The sequence below is a fragment of the Malurus melanocephalus genome, unplaced genomic scaffold (genome assembly GCF_030028575.1).
Source record: "Malurus melanocephalus ecotype Western Australia unplaced genomic scaffold, MMel_1.1 scaffold_119, whole genome shotgun sequence".
NCBI classification, from domain to species: Eukaryota; Metazoa; Chordata; class Aves; order Passeriformes; family Maluridae; genus Malurus; species Malurus melanocephalus.
In genome coordinates, this window is record NW_026623351.1 from 681,687 (window position 1) to 703,932 (window position 22,246).

Sequence of the window (22,246 nt, forward strand, 5' to 3'; positions counted from 1 at the left end):
TTTTCTTTTCTTTTCTCTTTCATTTTAGTAATTTTGGTATTTGCTCTAGCATCTATAACCCTCATTTGTGGTATGCACCACACATTGTGGCATGAACTGTACATGCAAATTTGTAGCAAATATAGAGCTTAGTGTTTCATTAAAATGCAAAAAGGATTAGTGATATTTGTATAAAATAAGTARTCCAGTCAGGATTATGACATTTTGTTTGATTTCAGTCATATACTTTTTTCTGAGAAAACAGTTATCATCCACAGCTTCCCCAAGGAACTTCCCTGCTATCTTCTGGTTTCAGAGAGACTTTCAAATTCTCAAACACCAACTACATATCCTGTGATTCATTTGCCTCCTCTTTTCCATATCTGTTCACAGCTGAACAGCTGTTTCCCTGTTCAGGTAGGGAATATTAATGCCAGTATTTTTTCCTTTGGTAGATGAGCAAGCACTAGGAAGTGCAGGACAGTCGAATCAGTTTAGTACCCTCAAATTTAGAAAAGTGCATCTTTGTCACTCACACCACAAAAATACAGATGTAATTTTAGCTGACAAAAATTTTGAGGCCTCTCTTAGCCATTTACAAGTCTGCTAGGACTTGTTAGTTTGCAACATCTGCAAGAATGTGTTAGCTCTCCAAAATCTAAATTCTGCTCTGTCTGTGTAGAAGGGGAGGAAATGGCTTACTGCATTTTCTCTAAGATTTAATCTGTTATTGCTAAACAGAGGATCACAAATTTTGAGACATAATTTCTGCTTCTTTGTGATGATTTATAAGTCAATGCAATACGAAAACACTTGACTGTCAATGATAGCGTATCATATATATTCATTTCAATTTTTAATTCAGTTATGATTAATATGAATTGCACAAAGACATGAATCCAACTCCAGGTGAGTGTATACAAGTAGCTCAGCAAAAGAAGATGAGGATGCATTTATTCATAACAGAATGCAAAGCTGGGGAAAATGTTATACAAAACTCTGGCCTGGACATTGCCTTGTACAGGCAATGAATGTTGGGACTGAATCATCTTTACCTTTATGGGGACTTTGCCAACACTTGCAGCAGAAGTTTTTTCTCCTCACCCCAYGCGCTGCATGACTTGCATTGGTGTCTGCCTTGGCCTCTCTCCTCCTGGCTTCTGATTGCCCTGACTGCTCTTTCCTTAAGCTGTTTTCATTTAGAAGATGCTGGGAAAGGGTGTGAAGTTTAGAAGGAAAGAGCACACTTCGGCACAGCCTGAGCAGCTGCCCACTTGTATTGAGCAATCCAATAAGTAAAAAATTTTAACATATATRTAGCTTAAAATTTTAAGGTTTTTATATATGTTTCTGAAAACATGCATATACTATCCTGCAGTAAATAAATAGGCCTAAGACAATGGGAAAGGACTGCTACAGAATGTAAAGAAGGTGGTGAGACACTGCTGTCTTAAATAATAAAGCATAAAGCACAAGTTGTTTACTAAATAGAATGAAGTAATGCATCTATAATGGAAACAAAAAGTGAGACAAAGTGCTCTGAAAGCAGTGATTTAATGCTTCAGAATAGCATTTTGGGTTTTATGAGTATGTGAGTAAGGGAAAATGAAGGTTGTCTTTTCCAGCTTCTGTTTTCTGGTGGTTTGGTTTTAGGGGCTCTTTTTTGCACTTAATAGATATTTCAAAAGTTCAGAAAATTTCCCTTTTTTAATCTTCAAAAAAAAAAAATGTTGGTTTATACTTGCTGTTACTTCATGGAAATAGAATTTAATCATTTCRGTGTTTTGCAAGACCACATTAAAAATATTTTGGAGGTCCCAGGCTGAGCATGATTTGCAGATCCAGACAGTTTGGTGATGTGTAGGCAATGAGACTTCCTATTRCAGAAGCAGGCAGTGAGGCTTGTTAATTACTACCTTGGCTCAGAAGTTTCCTGTTATTGCCCATGGACAATATTGCTCTCACAGAGCTTCCTTTTATGTTTTCCAGCTGGGATAGATAGTTTGCCCTTTACAAGGGAAAAAATCTGGCACCCAGAGCTTGAAGACCTCMTTGTCTATTTTTTGGGTTTAGCAAAACCACCTGCACAGTGCCTGATACCTTCACTCAGTTTGTAAACTCAACAGATATTCCTGATCTCCCCTGTGGGGAACAATTTATCCACATTCAAAATTTGTATTTTGTCAGTATTATCCAGACAGGCAATTTTCATATTATTTTCATATCTATTTTATGCAGAGGTTCRTGTATTACCGCTCTGCACAGAATATGTAGCCCTGCTTTGTGTGATCATCAAGTATATTTATTATTTTTATTTTCAGAAGAATCATAACAATATCCTTTTAAAATATAGAAATAACACTGAAATTAGTTTAAGAAGGAATTACACAATTAAAATGTCAGCAATGGCATATATTTTAGAAAGAAATAACATAAATCTTGTTTTTGCAAACATATCATTATATTTCAGTGGTAGTTAGTTTTCCCTGGAGTAGCTGCATAATTAGAAAAATTTGCTGCACACATATAAAAAATAACTTTTGTAGGTAAATTCCCTCAACRGGATTTATTTCAACAAAAGAATCAAACTGAAAATAAACACTTTCATTTTATGGCACAATTACTACCAGTGACATATTACTGCAGTGAACTCTCTGATTTCCTTTTAGTCTGSCATCGTATTTCACTGCCTGCCCCTTCTGTTGAGTACATACAGTACTGYAATGCTGCTCAGTAAAAGAAAAATTACTCATTGTTTGTTACTACTCATTAAATTGGACTTTTTAATTACATTTAGATGGTTTTAAATTATAAAAATAAGTGAAGCTTAGGGAGAGATGCTCTGGCTGAGGGAATGCAGGGGTAGCTTTATGTGGCCAAGTCCCTGCAGACATCCTCCTGTTCTGTTGTTTTCCAGTGGGACTTAATAGAGGTCTCATCAGCAAACCAACATCCACATTAGGAAAATGCTGTGCTCAAGTCAATGTGCCTTGAGAGGAGGTAACAGTATGATCTTGTCTGTAATCAATAGGATAAGAGCATTACATCAGTTCTAGGGTTTTATCAAATCCCTTTCAGCTTGCTCTTGACTATGGCACACAGCTCTGCAGATCTGTGCTGGATGACATCATCTATTTTCTATAAACTTTGGTTTGTTGGTATGTGACAAAGAATGAAAGAAAACTATTGAGGGAAAATTAAATGGAACACGAGCATATTCATTATGGGAACCTTGAACAGGGCTGCTTTACTTATGGCACATCATTAACTCTTTTTTATTTCTCTTGCATTTTAAGAAATAGCTAAACTTGAATTTGTTACTGAAATGCATCATTTTATGTGGTTAACATATTTGTGTTTAAGGTGTTCGTTTAAAGGATTGTTTTAGCCACTGGGTTTATTCCATACAATGAATAGAGTTTGGGGCATTGGCAGTAAAGGAAGAATAATTTACAGCTGGAAATGATTTCTAGCAGGCACATCCGGCATCATCCTTCAGAGCAGGGGCCTGGTTCTGAAAGCATTTTCTGTAAAAAAAAATGAAATTATTATTATGAAGCAAATCAAGCAGTACAGGGACAGAGAGAACAAGTCTGTAGAGAATTCGAATTAGTTTTGGAATGAAGAGATAGAACTGCAGTAGAAATAGATGACAATGTACAAAACAATTGTCTGGGACAAAAAACAAGGACAGCTTTGAGTTTTATTTTTCTAATTTTTGCTTTTTCACTTGAGAAAAGTACAAGTTTGATTTTAGAGATAGACACTTATGCAATATGTGAAATTTTTAACAAATAAATTGGAATAATGAAAGTAAAAAACAAATCATAGGAAGCAAAAATAAATTAACTGTGAGGAGGAAACTTTCAGAAATTCTGTAATCCTGGGATGAGAATCAGGAATCGTCTGCAGCAATGTTAAAATAAGAAAACCTTCACCAAAGAGGTTGTATGATGATGATGATCAATTGTCCGTGCTGAGCTACAGAATGCAGAAACACTGTCAGACAGAATATTCTTCAGGCTTATACCTGAAGTGGTACTGTTGTTTAAAGAAAACAAATAAGGGTGTCAGAGGAACCCATGGCATAAAGGAMTCTCTGCAATGTAGCTGAAAAATAAGCACAGCACTGAGTAAAACTTGAAGTTAGTCCATGTAACATGTGTCAAGTGTCAAGTTGCACATTTGAGCTGGAAGAATACCACAGCTTGCCCTGGCTGCTTCAAGCAGCCCTGGAGATGCACGGCTGCAATTAACCAGGGCTGTGCTGTCCTTTCTGGGTGATGTCACTCCTGCCTGCCTGGATTTGTCCTGTAATATTTTCTCCCAGTTTCAGGTGCTCTTCAGGTTATATAACTGCAGTGAAAATTATGATTCCAGGGGTTGGTTGTACATCTTGACCATATATGGAATGTCTGTCTTGACAAATGATATGTTATTGTTCATATTTCTGAAGCTAAAATTGAGACCAGCTAAGTAAAAAAAAAAAAAAAGGGAGTACAACAGAGAATTTTCTTACTTGCCCTTTGCTCCCAGAGTCTCCTTTATGAAGTTGAGATTCTGCTTCAGTTCAAATACGCTTTTTGTTTGCTTTTCATTTTTCAACAATTACTTAATATTAATACTGTCAAGATATTAGTTTATGAGGTCACCTGCAAAAAATCTTCCCAGTTTTTCCTCATGTGAGTATACTCCAGGCCATTTTGCTTTGATACCTTCAAAAAAATAAATTAAATACAGTAAAAATCAGCTTTGCCTAAATAATTCAGTTTGGGTTTCACTTACAAATGCCATACACAGCAATTTGCATATGAAACATCACTACAGTAACAGATTCAATGAACATTACTTAATTCATGATCTCATTCAATCAAAGCTTCCCCAAAAGTTCCCCATGGAACTCAGATCACAGTCTGGCCAAAGTCTTCACACTGTAGGAATTGTCTTTTACCTTATTAATTAAGACTCATATCATTAAAATGGGGTTCTCAGAAGTGCTCAGTGATRTCTTGGCTCCTCAACTGRAATTACCTGTAAAGCTTACGCCAAWATCAATGAAATAKGAGCYAKGTCTCTRCTRAAGAGCTGTTTGMAAATTCTGTCAATGTGTCGCTGTCACTGGGTCTGTTTTGCCTGCCTTGAACTTTCTGCGGTGGAGCACACACAAAAGGTGCAAACATCCAAGCAGCAGGGCCAGCTTCAGGCACTCATCTGCTCCTCAGCACAGCAGCTTGCCAAGGGTGCATGCCAAAAGGGCAACAGCTTTTCCCACTTCCCTCATCTATGCCAGAACCTGGAGAGGCAGCTGACTCTTCTGTCAGATATGGGCAGATTTCACTTTATCCCAGAGCTTCACATCCTTTCCTCCCCATTTTGTCTTCCTATGGCAAAATCCTGCTGGTCACAGCTCAAAACTTTGCCTTTGGGACATGAAGAGTTCAGCTGCTGGGGTCTGCAGCAGTACATGCCAGGTACTAAAAGAACCCCATTCTAAATGGTACTTTTGTGCATTTCTTTCCTCTTTCTACAATTTCAAGAGGTTTGTTTGTTTGTTTTTTTGTTTGTTTGTTTTTTCTTTCCTTAATTGCTTCTGACTTTGGCAGCATCTTTTGAAAACAATTTTTTAAAGTTCGTTTATTTTTTTATCATAATATTTATTTAAACTCARACCATTTTCAGGCAACTGCAGCTTGGTATTGCCCAGAGCTATATGTTAATCACTCAAAGCATGAAGTCTACCTTAAAGGTGCAGTGACATGTTGACACAATTTCATGTATAYAGTTAGAAGTGCAAAAACAATTCTCTTAGGCATGGTGATGGAAACAATGCTGTTGAACCTACTTGTCACCAGATAGTTATTGAAAAAATATTTTTGYTCTAGAGCTTTTAGTAATTTGGGGAAAAGATTCTACTGGAAGGGAAGGCACTCAAATAATTTTAGTTGAGAAGACTTCATAGCTAACTTTCACAAAAAACAGATCCTGTTGTATTTGTCCAAATAGCATTGTGAAATACATTCTATTCTGAGCTTTTAAATAGCCTCAAATTCAAGTTCCAACAATGGGACAAATCTCAATTACTAAATCTGARAATCAGTTGAAGATTTGTAACCTGCAGTATTTCACAGAGGAAAGTTAAACACGTATTCAGAAAAAGTCTTTATAAACTATATCTAAAAGAAGTATCAATGTATGTCTATTGCTCTTTTCAACAGTAAGTTTTGTCACACCAGTCTTGAATATCATAATGCCTGATACCAGTACTTTTCTATATTATCMTTTAATTCCCTGTTCCAAGAGAAGTAATTTTGCAATTTTGTTTTCCAACTGGTCTTTGACAATTAAAAATGCAGAAGAGGAAAATAGATACTAAGAAAAAAATAGGACTTCAAATATTTATCTACCATCTGTCAACACATTATTATTTTTCCTCTCATCATTTAGGCTTCCTAAGATTAACACATTGTGAATACATTGGTAAAAATTATACATTGCAGGCTCCGGTAATTCTGAGACTCTGTGTTCAACAAGTTTCACTCACAGGAAACAATGTTTTGCTTAAAATAAATTGCAGKTCTATGGCAGATGTTAGTCCTGAACCAATTGTTTCCATGTCTTAAAATGAGTATTTAATTCATGTCCTTRTAATAAATAATACAGCTCAATTATATTTTGTTAATTTTGTTTCTTCTTTAATACTTTGATCCTGTTTGAGAGAGCATCATAAGACTGCAAAATTTGTTTCTATGTTGTAGTGTTGCCTGCTTGTCTGTGAAGTCTGTGTATCCATTTAAAGTGCTGGGCCAGAGTCAGAAGAGGCTGCAAGGCTACAACATCTAACTTGTATCAAAGAATCTAAACTTGTGTGAAGCAYCTGAACCCCTTTTTCCAGAATCACAGGTAGTGAGGCAGCCATCTAAAGAAATTATATTCTAAATCACAAGCTCCAAACACCGAGATATGCTGTCATCTGTCTCAAAAGTGGAGGAAYAAAAAGAAAGGTAGAATGTAGAACTAAGAACTGTAGCTCTGCATCCATCCACACATCTTAAGGCACAAAATAYGGCTCCATCTTTTTCCATCCTTCCRCATTCTGAATGGAGCACAAACGTGAAGTGGTTGTCCTTTAACAGGACCTATGTGCTTTGTAATATGGGTTGACCCTGAATACCACCCACACAGCTGCTCCCTCCCTCCTGTTCCCACCTCAACCTCCAGAGAGRAYATGAAGAAGYAAAAGTGAGAAAACTTGTTTGAAAGCACTTTAATAGGTGACAAGGACAGTTTAATAGGTGAAGAAAAGAGGAAAAAAACCCCAAGTGATAGAAAAGCAATCACTCAGCAACTTCCACAAATAAACCAATGTCMATGCAGTCTACAAGCAATGAGCTCCTTTGAAATCAGAAAAATTCACCTCCATCTTCTTCTTCTGCAGACTGACTGAGCTTATTTATCTTTCAGGAGATACTGTGACTCCTTATGTCTGACCCCACACAGCAGCTTTACTCTTCTTATTGTTTTGCAGAACACAACAGGACTCATGAGTGAACAGAACACATCRTTTTTAATTTTCTGGTAGTTAATGAAATGACAGGGCCTTTAGGGCATGAACCATCTCCTCAGGTGATGCTCCAAAACCTCTTCCTTCTGGCCAGTCCATGACCTCTTCCCCAGTTCCTGGGTAGCTGTAGCTGTCCATTTAAGCCTGCAGTGTGATCAGTGCCCTCTGCTCAGTCTGTACTGTCGGTTGTGTGTAGAAGGGACCCTTCCTTTGAACATCCAGCGCAGCAAAGGTAATCACAAAGGCAATCCAGGAGATCTGTGCTTCCATAGCACCTATTCCTGAAGCAGCTTCGCATGCTGCAATCTCCTCTGCATTCAGGAAGAAGCTGGCCTTGGATTCTTAATATTTCCTGCTCCAGACTCCTAGAGGTTCAACTTGAGTCTCTGGGTATTTTCTGTGACAGGTTCTGGGTGAGGCYGTGCTCCCCAGCCTGGTGTAGAGCATGTTCCTCATGGCTGGTCCCATATGGACTTGCTGTAGAGCTACTGCACAAACTCTCTACTATTTGACATTTCCAAGTCTCATTTTTGCCTAGGATCTCACTTAAAACAGCTCCTTTTTTTGGGTCACTAGACAGAAAGGTTTCACAAGCTGATTGTCATGTGGAATATGAGTGGAATGTKCAATGTGGAATATGCATTCTCCAGAAATCCATAAAGCTTAGGAAAGCCTTTTTGATGGGTGATTGGAATATGGTTGTTCTTTTATTGATCACAGTGGCATGCAATCACACCTCTGGCACTTCATACCCAAAAACTGTATGTTTTGTACCCTTTGACCTTTGATCTTTTGCATCCCTTGACCCTATTGGGTAGGGAGTTATGGTTAAATCAGCTTTTAAAAGAATTTGAATTATTGTTTGGCTTTTCTCAAACATTTCCTTCACTCTGTCAGTTACATCTAAGTCCTACTATGGTCGACATCTCTTAATATTTCCTATCTGGCATTGGGGATCTTTTCTTCTGCAGCAAGAACAGCTAGCCATAGGACAATCCTGCAGTTGGTTTAAATTCTATTTATATATTAGTGAAATATAATCCAACAAATTTCAGGTTCTGTCTTTGAAACCTTCACAGTCCTATACATGCTGAGTGTGTTTCTGTTATCTTCAAATGCATTTGAACTGTTCAGAAGGAGGCTACTTTTTTATTTTAAATAATAATTAATAAATACATCTTGCTTYCATTATTTCAGCTCCACTAATGTTGCTGTGTGCTCCAGTTCAGACTGCTTTTCAGGAAGAGTAGTAAGTGGATTACACGACGAGAAGATTATTTAAAAGGTCAAGACATTGTTCGTGTTCAGAGAAAATATTTTATTAGTGGCAGTAAGAAAACTGTGRRARACAACCCCCMTCTTCCTGCAGCATTGCYAGTAAAAACAAGAAWATCAAAGAGGAAGTGGTACAGATATAGTCAAAGAATATRTAATTTCAGCTCTGCAAAACAACAACTGTGTTATTTCTTTCCCCCTTTCCCTGTCCCCTTCCCTCTGCAGCTTCAACCATGCTTCCCTCCTTCCCCTCCTCTTTCCTTCCTTTTCTCTCTCTTTTTCTCTCTCGCATTCTGTCCCTTCAGTTTATGGAGTTTACAACTTCTTACAGATTCTTAAGTGCTGAATCTCCTGATATGTAAATTCCTTAGGGTGTTGATGGAATTCACAGGCTCTTCAATCTTAGAGAAGCAGAACTTGTAAACCAGTGAATATATATTTCACTATCTATATTGAGATGTGCATTTATACAGTTTAGATATTTTCTGCAGTTGCAAAAGGCAGAGGTACAGAAATCTATCTGAAGTCTTCCATGTTTTTGATTAGCTCATCACCATAAGTAAGGTCAGGTTGCAGATGAGCTCCTGTATAGCCCCCAGTCCTAAAATTTTTATACTTGGCAACTTTCTCACAGTAATATTACCTCTGAGATGAAGTACTTCACYTTTTATGGGAAAATTATGCCATACAGACATCTGCGAGGACTCATACCGAGGAAAAAGATATATTGCCTGAAGTTTTATACTGATTCCATAGCTCAGTGGTTGGTTACTGTCCTAAATTTGTTGAGATGTAGAAGGTCTGCTACCACTAACATTTCCCAAATTGATAAATGCTTCTGTTTTCTTGCCCATTTGAGCTTTTTTCTTACTTTAATACAAATCCTTTTCTTTCTTCCTACTGAGCTGTTTTTTGCTTTGGTATTGCTCTTTTTTTATTTTTCTTTCCCTCAGCATTACTTCACATCTAAAAGTAATTGCTAGGGAGGAGTGTCAAATACCTTCTTTCTGAGCTCATAAGTTGAACAAAATCATCAACTGTTTCAATGACAGTTTGGTTTGATCATTGAAAACAACTGTTCCAAAGAGAGGGAGAAAATATGTCAGTTCTGGTTTCCCTCTCATCAGTTTGAAAGTATGATTATGTTAGAAGAAAAAAAGAAATGCACTAATAATGGCTATTGGCATAATTTCTTTTGCTTATGAAGTTCCATCCACAATGGCTCTTTCACTTTTTAAAATTTTATCTTACTTCTCTAGAATCAGATACAGGAAATTATGGATAAGCAAAAACACAGATCAATCCATGTTCCTTGCAGGGAAGGATGGATTACAAAACTATTTTTGTTAATAGAAGATCCAACACCTGATATTCAAAGTCTAACAACTACCTTAAGTAGAGTCCCCCCTGCATTTTTTTATTTCAGTGTGGCCCTACAGGGACTGATTGCTGTAACCATACTAATCAGAGCTGGACTTCAGCAGCTGAAGAAATGAGGCTGACTCAGTTAATTTCCAAGTCTAGAAGTCCAACAGGGGAGAAAGATGGAGTTAAGCTTAATTGTTACCTATTAACCTTGGCTAATACTTTACAGTAAAATCACAAATATACATTATWGTAGCTTTTCTTCTGCCTGTCCTTGCAGTCTGAAATATAGATGCAGTCTAAATCCCATTGACTTTCAGTACGATGTATTCTCCTGAGTTCATTAGGTTTTGCTGACCTGAGCTAGGTTCTTCTATAAGAAAAGTTTTTTTTTTTGTTTTTTTTTGGTTTTGGTTTTGGTTTTGGTTTTGGTTTTGGTTTTGGTTTTTTTTTTACCAAATCATTTTGAAAACGACTGGGGAAGTAAGCATTCAATTTCATGTATTAAAACTATAGAATCTACTTCACAGGAGACAAACTAGGTAGAATATTGACACATGGCGACAGAGTTCAGAGTAGATGAGAAATTCCCTTTTTTTGGAAAAAAGCCTTATATTCCACATCAGCCTGTACTATTAGACAAAGCTTTCAGTTGCTTCTGGCCTCTAGCACTTGAAAGAAAAAACACAACACATTCAACATAAAACAAAATACAATCTTACAAGGGACAATGGGGAAATAATTACAGTCAAAGATATTTTCACAAAATAAGACAGCTTTGAGTCCATATGAAGACACAAGAAAAGATTAACTGCCACCTGTGTTAGACATGGAAAACCAGATAAACAGCTGAGAGCCAGAAAGGATAAAAAAAACCACCTCTCTCATACCATACTATTTTTAGAGTAATAATGTTGAACTGGTTATAAATACTTTCAGAGAAATCATGCAGGGTTTAAATGTATAAGAACTTTGTTAAATGTATAAGACCCAGTTAAAGAGGTTCTTAGGCACAAATAATWATGTTATTTTAGTAATCTATTAAATTCTGTCGCTGTTTTCTATTTCATATATGCATGAACACTTCCCAATTTTTCTGTAACTACTTATAGAGGGAGATCTTGAAAGCAAGCATTGAACAAAATCAGGATGTACAGAGTTGAGATGCCTTCACCTATCTAGCAAGAAGTTTTGTAGTCTCTGTGTTCCATCTATATTTTTCTACAGCATACATCCTTGATGTTTAGTAAAAATCCCAGTAATGACATGCATTAGCTGTCTAATTTTAATTTTTCCTTACAATTCTATTCATTTTTATCTATACATTCTTATTCTTAAGTAAGCATTCATATTTTCTTAAAAYACAGCAGTTATAATAGTTTTTGGTATGTTTAACCCAGGCCATTCTATAATTCYATGCTGAAAATGTAGAAGACAAAATATTTACTTTTTTATCAAAAAAAAAACCAAAACCCAAAAAAAAACCAAACAGTGGCTTCGAGAATTATTAAAAGCATCAATAATCTGGGGACAGGCAAGGTGCTAAACCTCCACAAATAATTTCTACCAATGAGTCTGGCCCATATTCTTTAATTCACTACCGCTAACATTGTTTTAAAGCTGGGAACTATTATTTATGTAGCTCTAGGGCTATCTACACAGAACTAACACATATTAAAGAAATCATTTGTCCTTTATGTAAAYATTAAAGAGAAAATTAAAACATGTAAGCACATTAGCCTCCCATACTGCAACAGCATACTAGTTTTCAAGTCCAAGAAGAGGAGAAAAACATGCTAAATTTTAACCATGCATTTTCCTTGCATATTGAAATTATTTACCCTGACAGAAAATCTATAATCCAAGTGGACACTTCCTCMGTGGAATTTTCAATTCCTTTTCTCCCCCAAGAAATAAATTCACTAAAATATCTGTGGTAGAATCTTTGAGTAGATGGTTTAATARGCTTTGACAGCAATTCAATAGCTATATCTGAAAGGTCTGTTGTTTGAAATTATTTCTTGGTGTGTGACAAGAGATTAATTTAAAATTCATTTGAGAGGACAAAACAGTCCCACCTCAAGAGCTGAATTACTTCTCCTACTGTACTTCCTCCATAATTGCAGGCAGTCGATCAACATCTGAATCAATGTCAAAAACAAGGTCAGAATAGTCACTGAAGCATTTCAGGTGGTCCCCAATGGAAAATATGATAGAAAACATAAAATATATATACTACAACAGAAACAGATAATTTGAAAATTTCCACATTTTCCAATGTCTTTCCTCAATATGGATACCCTGAAATGTTACTGAGGTGACACTGAATACTGAATAGYGTGGATTAGTGCATATAACAAATGCATTTCTGAGAACTTTTCGTGTGACTTACAGATGTCTGTTGACGTCCAATTAATTTCCAATGACTTAGAGAGATGACAACTGTGTCCAAGTTATTTTCCACTGGAATATTTTGACTTAGTCATAACGACAACACTCTCTCATTTTTATTTGGATTGTTCAGTCTCAATTACATCACTGTTGGTGTTTTAGTGGGACACACTGCCATGCAAGAATTTCTGAAACACAAAGAGAGACTGAATGAGTTTGTCTTGCCAKAGTATTCAATGTTCATTCAGGTGTTCATTCAAGTCAAGAATCTGATTTTCTCTCTTGCTTGTCAGGAATACAGATCACAGCACTATTTGTCCAGGATAAGAGACTAAGCAGTGTCTTCATAAGGAATTCAAATTCTGTGCTGTTTTGCTGAACTGTGACAAGTGAACTTGAAAATTGTAGATAACAGATCACTGATAAAAATATGTAAAATGGCATTTTGTTTTCAGAATTTAACTGAAATATAATTTTTCCAAAGGTGTCTTCAAAGACATTTTGTAAGCTCTGGTTTTTTTTTTGTTGTCCTTTTTTTTTTTTAAGACCAGAAGAGACAGATATACCTCAGCATTAGAAAGCAAATAAACCACCACAAGTTCCAATAATACAAGCTTTTGCAAAATGTTTCTCAGGCTTATTTTCAAGTTAAAAAATAATTAAAAATGTTTCTCCATTTCAAGTTCTCAAAATAAATCAATACATTTTGTTACACTATTAACTGCATTTCTCTCTAAAGTTCTAAAGTGTTGGCCTCCTCTCTGAAGCTTTTTTTTGCTTCACTTGTATGAACAGATAAATAATAGGAACCCCTTTAAAAATCCCCATGGACACCYCTGACAATTTATAAAAATGTACTCATCCAGCTCAAAACGAAGATTTTTAGGAAAAACAGGGGGAGAAATGTAGTTCAGAATGGATAGTCATGAAGATGTAGAAGAAGAAATGTCTTTGCCCTCCTAGCTACTGGTGATTTGAATGTGCAGCAGATTCTGATGCTTGAGTTGATAAAAAAATATTAAAGCCAGAATGAAATCCAATGCCTAAAGAATTTTTCACATACAAGCATAGAAAAATTTTATAATCTTTGAATATTTTTAGCATTTAGTCTTTGTTTCTAACTCAGTTTTTTTCCTCAGTTGGTAACAGTGTTATCCCACAGACAGACACATGAAAATTGTAATTACAAAATGCTAGTAACTCCATCTGCCACTGAATATGGTTGAACTACTTTGAGTAAATATTTTTATATAGCTCACTGCCCACCTGAGTCACTGGAGGGAACCACCACTGGCTTKGACAGGCATTGGATCAGGCCATTACTTTTGTACCCATTGCTTTTCCTGCATCTGATGGTGATGTATATCATTATTACAAAAATTTTCAAAATCTATAGATGATAGCACAACAAAAATGAGATATTACTAAGTAACCTACATGACAAGGGATAAAATGTCTATTTTCTGACACAAATTAATATTGTCATAAAGAGTCAGGACATACTTGTGTGCCCCTGAATTACATACAAAACTGTGTTCGGTCTCTGTATTTCTTTAGTTATAATAGGTTTGAAATGTCATGGGTAAGAGAATTTTAAAGCGTTTGAGCAATTAAAAGCCTATCTTCATTTGTGCTTGGCCTCAAGCAACACGAGTTAACCCAATTCTTCTTATATAATTGATTTCCATTGTGCTGCCTTGAAATGTTCCCTGGGATGCTCATACATAGACTGTAAAACTGTTTTCTTGCTGCTCAAATGCAACCATTTCTTTGTTGGAAGGTGTAACTGCTTGATAACAACAAGTGGTATTGCATGGTCTCAGTAATTTTATGCCTTGAATCTACAATGCAAAAACCTACAGGATGAGAAAATAGAATCAAGATATTCTTAAAAAGCATTTGATGTTTAACTGTGGATGCATATAAAACCTTAAGCCAAATTGAGCTTTTTGTCTTAGATATCTCATCAACCAATAGTTACAACATCCACAGTAAATTACTTGTTTGTGAAAAGTCAAATAGGACATTTGGGCTSCAGACTCCAAGAATTCGAGCTCCTTTCTTAACTCTTCATCTTTCCCTCTTTCCTATCTGAAAACAGCTTGGTCCTGAGCTCTTCCCTATGTTTCACAGTGACTTATTTCTGCTTAAAGTAAATCTAGTAAATGAAGGGAAYACCTTCTCTTCTTTTATCCACTAAGAAATTCATTTGCAATGCATATCTACAAAGTCTCTTTTGCCTGATTTTGGTTCTGATTTTTCAATCATAAGAACAAAGCAAAGTTGACTGAAGGACAGAAATTGAGAGGACGGTAGTTCCCTGAACTCATTGTTGAGTAGGCTGTCTGGTAGGGATGCTCTAGGAGATGAAAAGGGYGGAGTTGAAATTGTTTTGGAGGAAAAATATAATTTCTCTGTAAAGGTGTTAAATGTAGACTCGTCCAAAATAATCAACAAAAAAATCTGCAAATTAATATATCTGTTTGAGAGAACTTAGTTTAGTGCATTTATAAGTTCCTCATGTAACATACAGCTACAGAAAAGTATGTGACTTCTAAATATAAAAGAGTTTACTGCCATTTAGGATGGTAGACCTGCAATTTGCTGTGACTGTACTATGATATAATCAACTTAGCATTTATATTCCTGGCTTGTGTTTGCAAAATAAGTACTATCTCTTATTTTACAGAAAGAGAAAAGRAGTAGTGCTGATCTCTAATTAGAGACCTTTTGCCACTGTATATTCAAAAAGAACAGAAGATGTTGTCTCACTTGAGAAAATGCACACGACTTGTGAGCAGTATTTAAGATACTCAAGGATTTGGGGATACTTTCACTCAACAGTACGACTTTGTGCATACCTCGTTATACCTGCATCCCCAGTCCTAAAACTTCTGACTGCTTCATCTTTTCCAAAAGAAAGATTTCTCCACCTCACATGTTACMGTAACAGATGAAAGGCTATTTCTGAAGATGTCTTTACAAATCCCATTTTATTTCCATGTAAGCTGAAGAACTGAAGGAAAGAGTGTGGCAAAATAKCAGGGTCTCTTTCAGCAATACTACAGTGATAATGGATTATACAGGACCTCAAAGGTAGACTGAGAAAACTTGTGCTGTATCTCAGGCCTCTAAAARTTATGACAGTTGTAGGACATCTGCTGCCACATGTGTTCTAATTGATTGTTGATTCATGACAGTAACTTCTGAAAAAATCTGGAGAAGTACGATGGAAGTTCAAAACTAGTGAGGTTGTTATCAGTATGTTCAGATATATACAGAATTATTAAGGTTAAAGTTTTAAATATATAAAAAGAATTAAAAAACTCCCAGATATCCAGACTTTTTACATTATATGTATTATAAAATCTATATTTACCCATCAACAATTATGTCTGATAAAAGGGTGAACACATCCTCAGCATTTTTTAATTCATATTAAATGGCGTGTCCACTACTGTGATCTGCACCCTCTTCAATTCTTTGAGGATTTATTCAGTGGCCATGAATTCAGTAATATATTCAGCCATTACAATACTTCAACTTCTAGTACTTTCTTCAGCTGAGAGGGTTATTTTGAATGAATTTAGAAACTTGACTTAAATGTTTATTTTAAACTTCTTTCATGGGAAAGTGTATAAATGCAATCAGCAAGTTTAAATGAGATTTTATTGATCATTAGATAGCTTTTCTGCAACTTGATGCCATCTGTAAATATGGAAGGAAGCATTGCATATAGATTTCCCTGCTCACATAATTGAATCAGTTAAGATTATTTATGTCAATCAACACTAATTACTCTCTGTGAATAATGAAGAAAGAGTCTGAGGTGATGTCAGAAGTTGTRCTTACCTCTGGGCCTTATTTTCGACTACTGAATTTGGCCAAGATACAGCAAAGTTACCAGAAAACAATCTGAGCCACTAGCTTTCAAGACCAAACTAATTTTTTTTTTTTTTAAATATAAATAAACATTTGAATAAAGCCTTAGAAAACAAAGTGCATTTTTCTCTGAAGCTATGCAGAGATTCTATGAAAACTGAATAACCAAAGACTCAGCATACTTCTTGAAGGAAGAAATAATTATTTRCCATCAGTAGGAAAAAAAAAAAAAAAAGGGAAATAGGGTAAATATCTTGCATAAAGAGAAAATCTTAGGCAAAATTCTGTGATCTGGCTTCTCTCCTAATTCTGTAACTTAGATACATGTGAACTTTTGCAATTAGTCCAATTTTTGCTTTTCAGTGGGAAAGTCCTGCTTTTAGTGCTATGATTTGCCACTGAGATGTAGATGAGTTTCCAGCAGACAATATATAGATATGTAAGATATATAAGATATATTATAGATATATAAGCACAATCTATAGACATAAGCACTAGAAATTAAAAGAATATTCCTAATTCTGTCCATTCAGTTTCCTCTATCATCTCAGACCACCAAATGAGTTTCAATTTTTTCTCACTTTGTTTRTTTAAATAATGAGGAAAATAAAACTTTATTGTCTTAGTTGAGTGATTCCAGATAGAGTTGGACATCTGTTTAATCACATAGTTCTTTAAGTTTAATCACATAATTCTGGAAAAATTATTAGATTAAGGATAGCTTTCTATAGAAATAAACTACTTTTGAGTAGGAAAAGAATTGAATATGAATGTAAAAAAGCTTGTTAAGTAAAGAGAAGCCTCAGATTGGATCTCCAGACCACGTAAGTCAGTTAAAATCATAAAAATTTCCAGTGGTTCTGTACAAACACAAGGTATTGCTGTAAAAACAAACTACAGCTGAGAACCAGCTACTTAATCTTTCCACACCTGGCCCACAAATATTGTGTGATGACAAGAAACTCTCTGATGTGCCAGAAGATCTTTTTCAGGTTGTCCTTGATTTGGCAGTGCCTGAATCAAAGGAATAGCCCCTGCACTTGGTCTGTTCCTTGTTATGTACTTTACATTATTCAGTAGTCAGAACAAAGAGATGTATTCTAAGAAAACCTGAGTGCAATATGGACTAGCACACCCTTAGATGGTTACTAGCCTGGTAATTAGGCTATTTTCATTTATTTTTATTCTGGGCCCATAAATTTGCATCATCTGCTACATACAGGACACTTCAGCAAGATGACCTTGGTGTGTGGTGAGTGGGATGGCTTAAACCTGAGTTTGATTTCCCCCAGGCAGTCTGGAATTCAGGTTATTTCTTCCTGTAGTGTGTATCAATGCAGCTATTTTGAAAAAAAAAAAATTAAAAAAAAAAAAAACAACCAAAAAAAACCCAAAAAAATCAAACCAATATCATCTGGCTGATTTAAATAGGAAGCTCTGTTAAGCTCTCTTTTGACAATGCCAGCTTCTGAGTCCTGARGAGGATGAAATTATCTAATGCACACCCTTCAGTTAGATGTCAAAACTTCAGAAAAGTGCTCTGAATATCTGTCATGAGATGGGTAAGAGTTTTTTGCTCCTTTGCCCCTTTCCTGCTATATAGGTACTTTCTACTCAAAATGTTTGTATTCTTTATGTCAATGTTAGAATAGTACATGGCTGTCGTCTCTGCTAACTGTACAGGAAAACACCTTAAATCCCCTGTTGGTACTTTCTCTTTAGGTCTGGTAAGTTCAAACTTGCAAATATAAAATATGGAATTGGAACTAATAAGCAGCTATGGAGGGTTTAATTGATTTTAGCCTTAACGGTTTAATAATTAGACATCAGTCCTAATGTTCCTATCTGCTACYTCCGCCTGGGATTCTGATTTTTATCAGATAATCTTAAGCAATAGTCCTCAGGCTTTTTATKTTTTGTCTGTTTTTAACTATTATCCTGGTAAAGAACTGGCTCTCTAAATACTGAGATATAAAGATTCTAATTTCCTTACCTACCAAGCATTGATCTTTTTGATCTATGAACACATTMGCTCCATGGACACTGAGCACCTGGGCCACAGACTGCAAAAAAAGCACCATTCTCAAAGCTCAGTCTCTTTCTTGTAGGCATGAAGTAATGAAACATTACGGCTATAATAGGTTTATTAAATTCATACAGAAATGGCTCAGATGTACCATCCTAAGTCTCCTGGTAGTGCTGTGTAGTTGAAGCATTAAGATKTTAAGATTTCTTTATTATGGCTGAAACCTTAAAAGAAAATTTGGTAATTCTTTAGAACTTTATTAAAAGAATAAATATAGGTACAGAGATTTTGTTGAAGGAAACTTCCTTTTATGTTAGGGTGAGCTGAAACCATTTTAATATACCTCAACATGTTAGATATTAGAGGAGGTGCCAACTGATCTGGATTTTGTGGTAAATCCATGTCATGGAGAGAAGATTTATGAAAAGCAGTAGTCTTAGACAACTCTGTTTTTTGTATTTTCTTTTTTTCCCTTTAACTCAAAATGTTTGCAGTATGGTACATTTTAATGAGAGTCAGCTTTCAAACTTCTCTGTCCTTTCACATGGTTGCTGTCTTTTTATTTAAAAAGACAGACTACAGATTCCTGGGCTGCTGAATYTTTGTGAATCACGAGCCATCACAACCACATATAATGTTGCATATTTTTGTGGATGTGTCTGGGTTTATATCTGGTAAAGATAAAGTTGTTGTTCTCCATCAGGACTCCTGTACCAGAGACATAATTCCCCAAGGCAAAAAAGGGGAAAGAAATTTTCAGCTGACTTTTAAAAACTGTTGAGGAATGAGAAGTTAAACTCTGAATAAATGAGATTTTTGCAATGATGAAGGTTCTTCAGTTTCCTGATTCCTGTGTCTGCCATTGTCTCTGTTATTCCTCACATCTATCCTCAAATTTTGTCTCAATCAATCTCCACTCGGCTGTGAATTCACACCTTTCTTTATTTCACTGCTGTAAGTATTCCTTCTTGCATTTCCTTCACTCTGTTTACCAAGGTGATTCTGGTGCTTCAGGGATTTTTTTTATTCTTTATCCTTTACACATTGATATCCACTTTTTCTAGATTTCACAGTAAGCATTTACTCTGATTTTTGTTGTCACATTCATTGTTCAACAGCCAKCCTTTAAATTCTTCAGTCTTGGGAGCAGAGGTGGAGTTTATCCTGTGTCTTACTCACATGAAATATTCAGCAGAAACTGWGACCATGGAACCAAATAAGGTGCTCTGAATGGGGTGAAAGCACAAACAGTGCAGAGGATARTGAGTAAATGATCTGTTTTTCTGCTGTTTGCTGTTACAGTGAAGTGGCTTTGTGGGTCAGCTCCAGTGGAATGAATGGCCAAATGAGATAATACRAAAACTTATAAATAAAAGTGGGAAGACTGAAAATGTCATACAATGCAACCAAACTTGGTTTCTATTTCCTTGCAAATGCGTGTAGTGTTTTTGGACTAGAGTGGGAAAAATGAAACTATGAAGATTCTTCCTCTACAATACTTAAACAAGCAAGTTGTCTGACATGAATACATATAAGAATAGAAGACAGATGCAATGCACTAGAAGCACTAGAATCCTTGGTAAAATTCTAMAATAAGTAGTCTGAAACTATAGAGCCTTCTAATGACATTTAAACAAATAGGAAAATTATTCCTCTGGACTACTTGAAATTCAACATAAAAGTTTATGGATGTAACCACTAGTTAAAAAATAGACTGCTGCTACCTACCCTTGAGTGTACAACGCTGCCACCATGAACCTAGCCAGAATGAGTTGCCCACAAAATTATTTCTCCCATTWAAAGAAATTACTCCTGCAGGTGGGAATAACCTGAGGAAGGCTAAACTATGTCTACAATAGTTTCTTGCACTGTGTTTCTAATATTCACTTTATGTTATATCAAATCTCTATGGTAAATCCTATTACAGTCTCGTGAGCATGAGCTACTGATACTTCAATGTTATTTTTCCAGATGTTTGGATCAATGTTTTAAGCTGAAACTTTTTAATATATTTGTGTTAAAACTCCTTTTAAATTACTGAGATTTCTGAACTTTAGATATCTATAAATTTCATAGTTAGTTTCAAGATTGTTTTTTTCTTTGTTTGCTTAGGCATTTTGATTTTGTTTCATTTTGGTTTTTTGGTTTTTCTTTACAAGAAAATGCCTTTTAATCCTTATTGGTACACATTGCCTTTTTCAAACACTTTGAAAACTAATGTTTCTTTGGGTAAAGAATTAAAATAAATTTATTGGTTTCTTTCTGCAGTGCTATAGTAGAAAATTTCTCCTTTTCCCTATTTTTTCCCTGGCAGGTTCATGCACTGAAACARTGTATAGGAAGTAATGGGGCATAGCTCAAATCTGGGATGAAAAGTAACAAATCAGTAGTCAATATTGCTTGAAGACAGTTTCTGTTGTGCTCATTTTTCCTGAATGTGTAAAGAAAGCTGACAGGCAGAAYTGTTTGCCTCACAGATCACTGGGTGAACCTTGATGAGATGGACTTGTGATTGGCTTACCACATTTGATTTGCCCTAACATGGAAGGTACACAGTAGCTTTAGGGTCCCAGGTAAATGGCATTTCATCTAGCATCCTTCATTTAAGCAGATTCCCAAGGACACATGAGTGATTTGGCAAAACAGCATCAAACAATGACATTTTATGCCCGGTTACAGGTCCATAGCAACCGTTCACCGATRCGTCTTAGTGAAACACTTTATTACATATTTTGTGGAATTTATTACTTCCCCTTCATTTTTAACAAAACAATATTATCAATCCCTCTATTTTATGCAGCCTCAGTCTCATTAGCAATACTTGCATGAAGCCCCAAAACAAATTATTTTCTTTCCCCTCATGTCAATCCCTTGAGAACAGAACAAAGTATGACAACATGCACACCACCTGCTTTATGTTTCACAAAAATCATTAAGGCTGTCAAATATCTCCCTCCCTTTGCATTAGGTGCATGTGGGAGTACTATGTATGGGAAGAAAAAAGTATATGAGTAGATTTCAGAGCCTAATAATTATATTATTATTATTATTATTATTATTATTATTATTATTATTATATATTTGGATCAAAGAAATTACATGATTACTAAGAAAACTTCAGTATTCAAACAGTAACTTCTTTCTATTCAAGTTAATTATGCATTTTGTGTGAGTAAGCATTTTAATTTCAGAATTACTGAGAAGTCAAATACCCCATGAAGCAGGTATTAAGAGCTATGTGTAGCACTCTGTGCTGATTTTGGGTGGTATAAATCAAGCTCTAGTCTTTGGAATGCTAATTTATTAATGGAAAAGAGAAACTGAGAGAGTCAAAACTGTTAAAAGTAATTATGGATTATAATCTCACAGTAAAAGCTTGAGTCATGTAGATCCGTTGCACTCGCTTAGCTTTAATCCCCTTGGTGTCAATGAGACTACACAAGTGCTTAACATGAAGCATGAATAGAGCAATAAATCAATTTGTTTATATTAACATACCAAAACCCCAAGGTATTTCACCAAACCACCTCAATATAAAACAAGTCTAATACTGCCGGTACTGCAGTTTACATGTTTTATATAAAAGTGGTTTTTTCCATATTTAGTAATGAGAGACACAGATTAAAATTTTGTGTTAATCCAAAATCACAAAATGTAGTCATTTCCATTGAGTTTGCATAGCTTCTTTAGTACGCTTTGTGTTTATCATATCTGCATAAATTCTTAGGCGACTTTAAATTCCAAATATGCCACAGACCTGGTCCAGA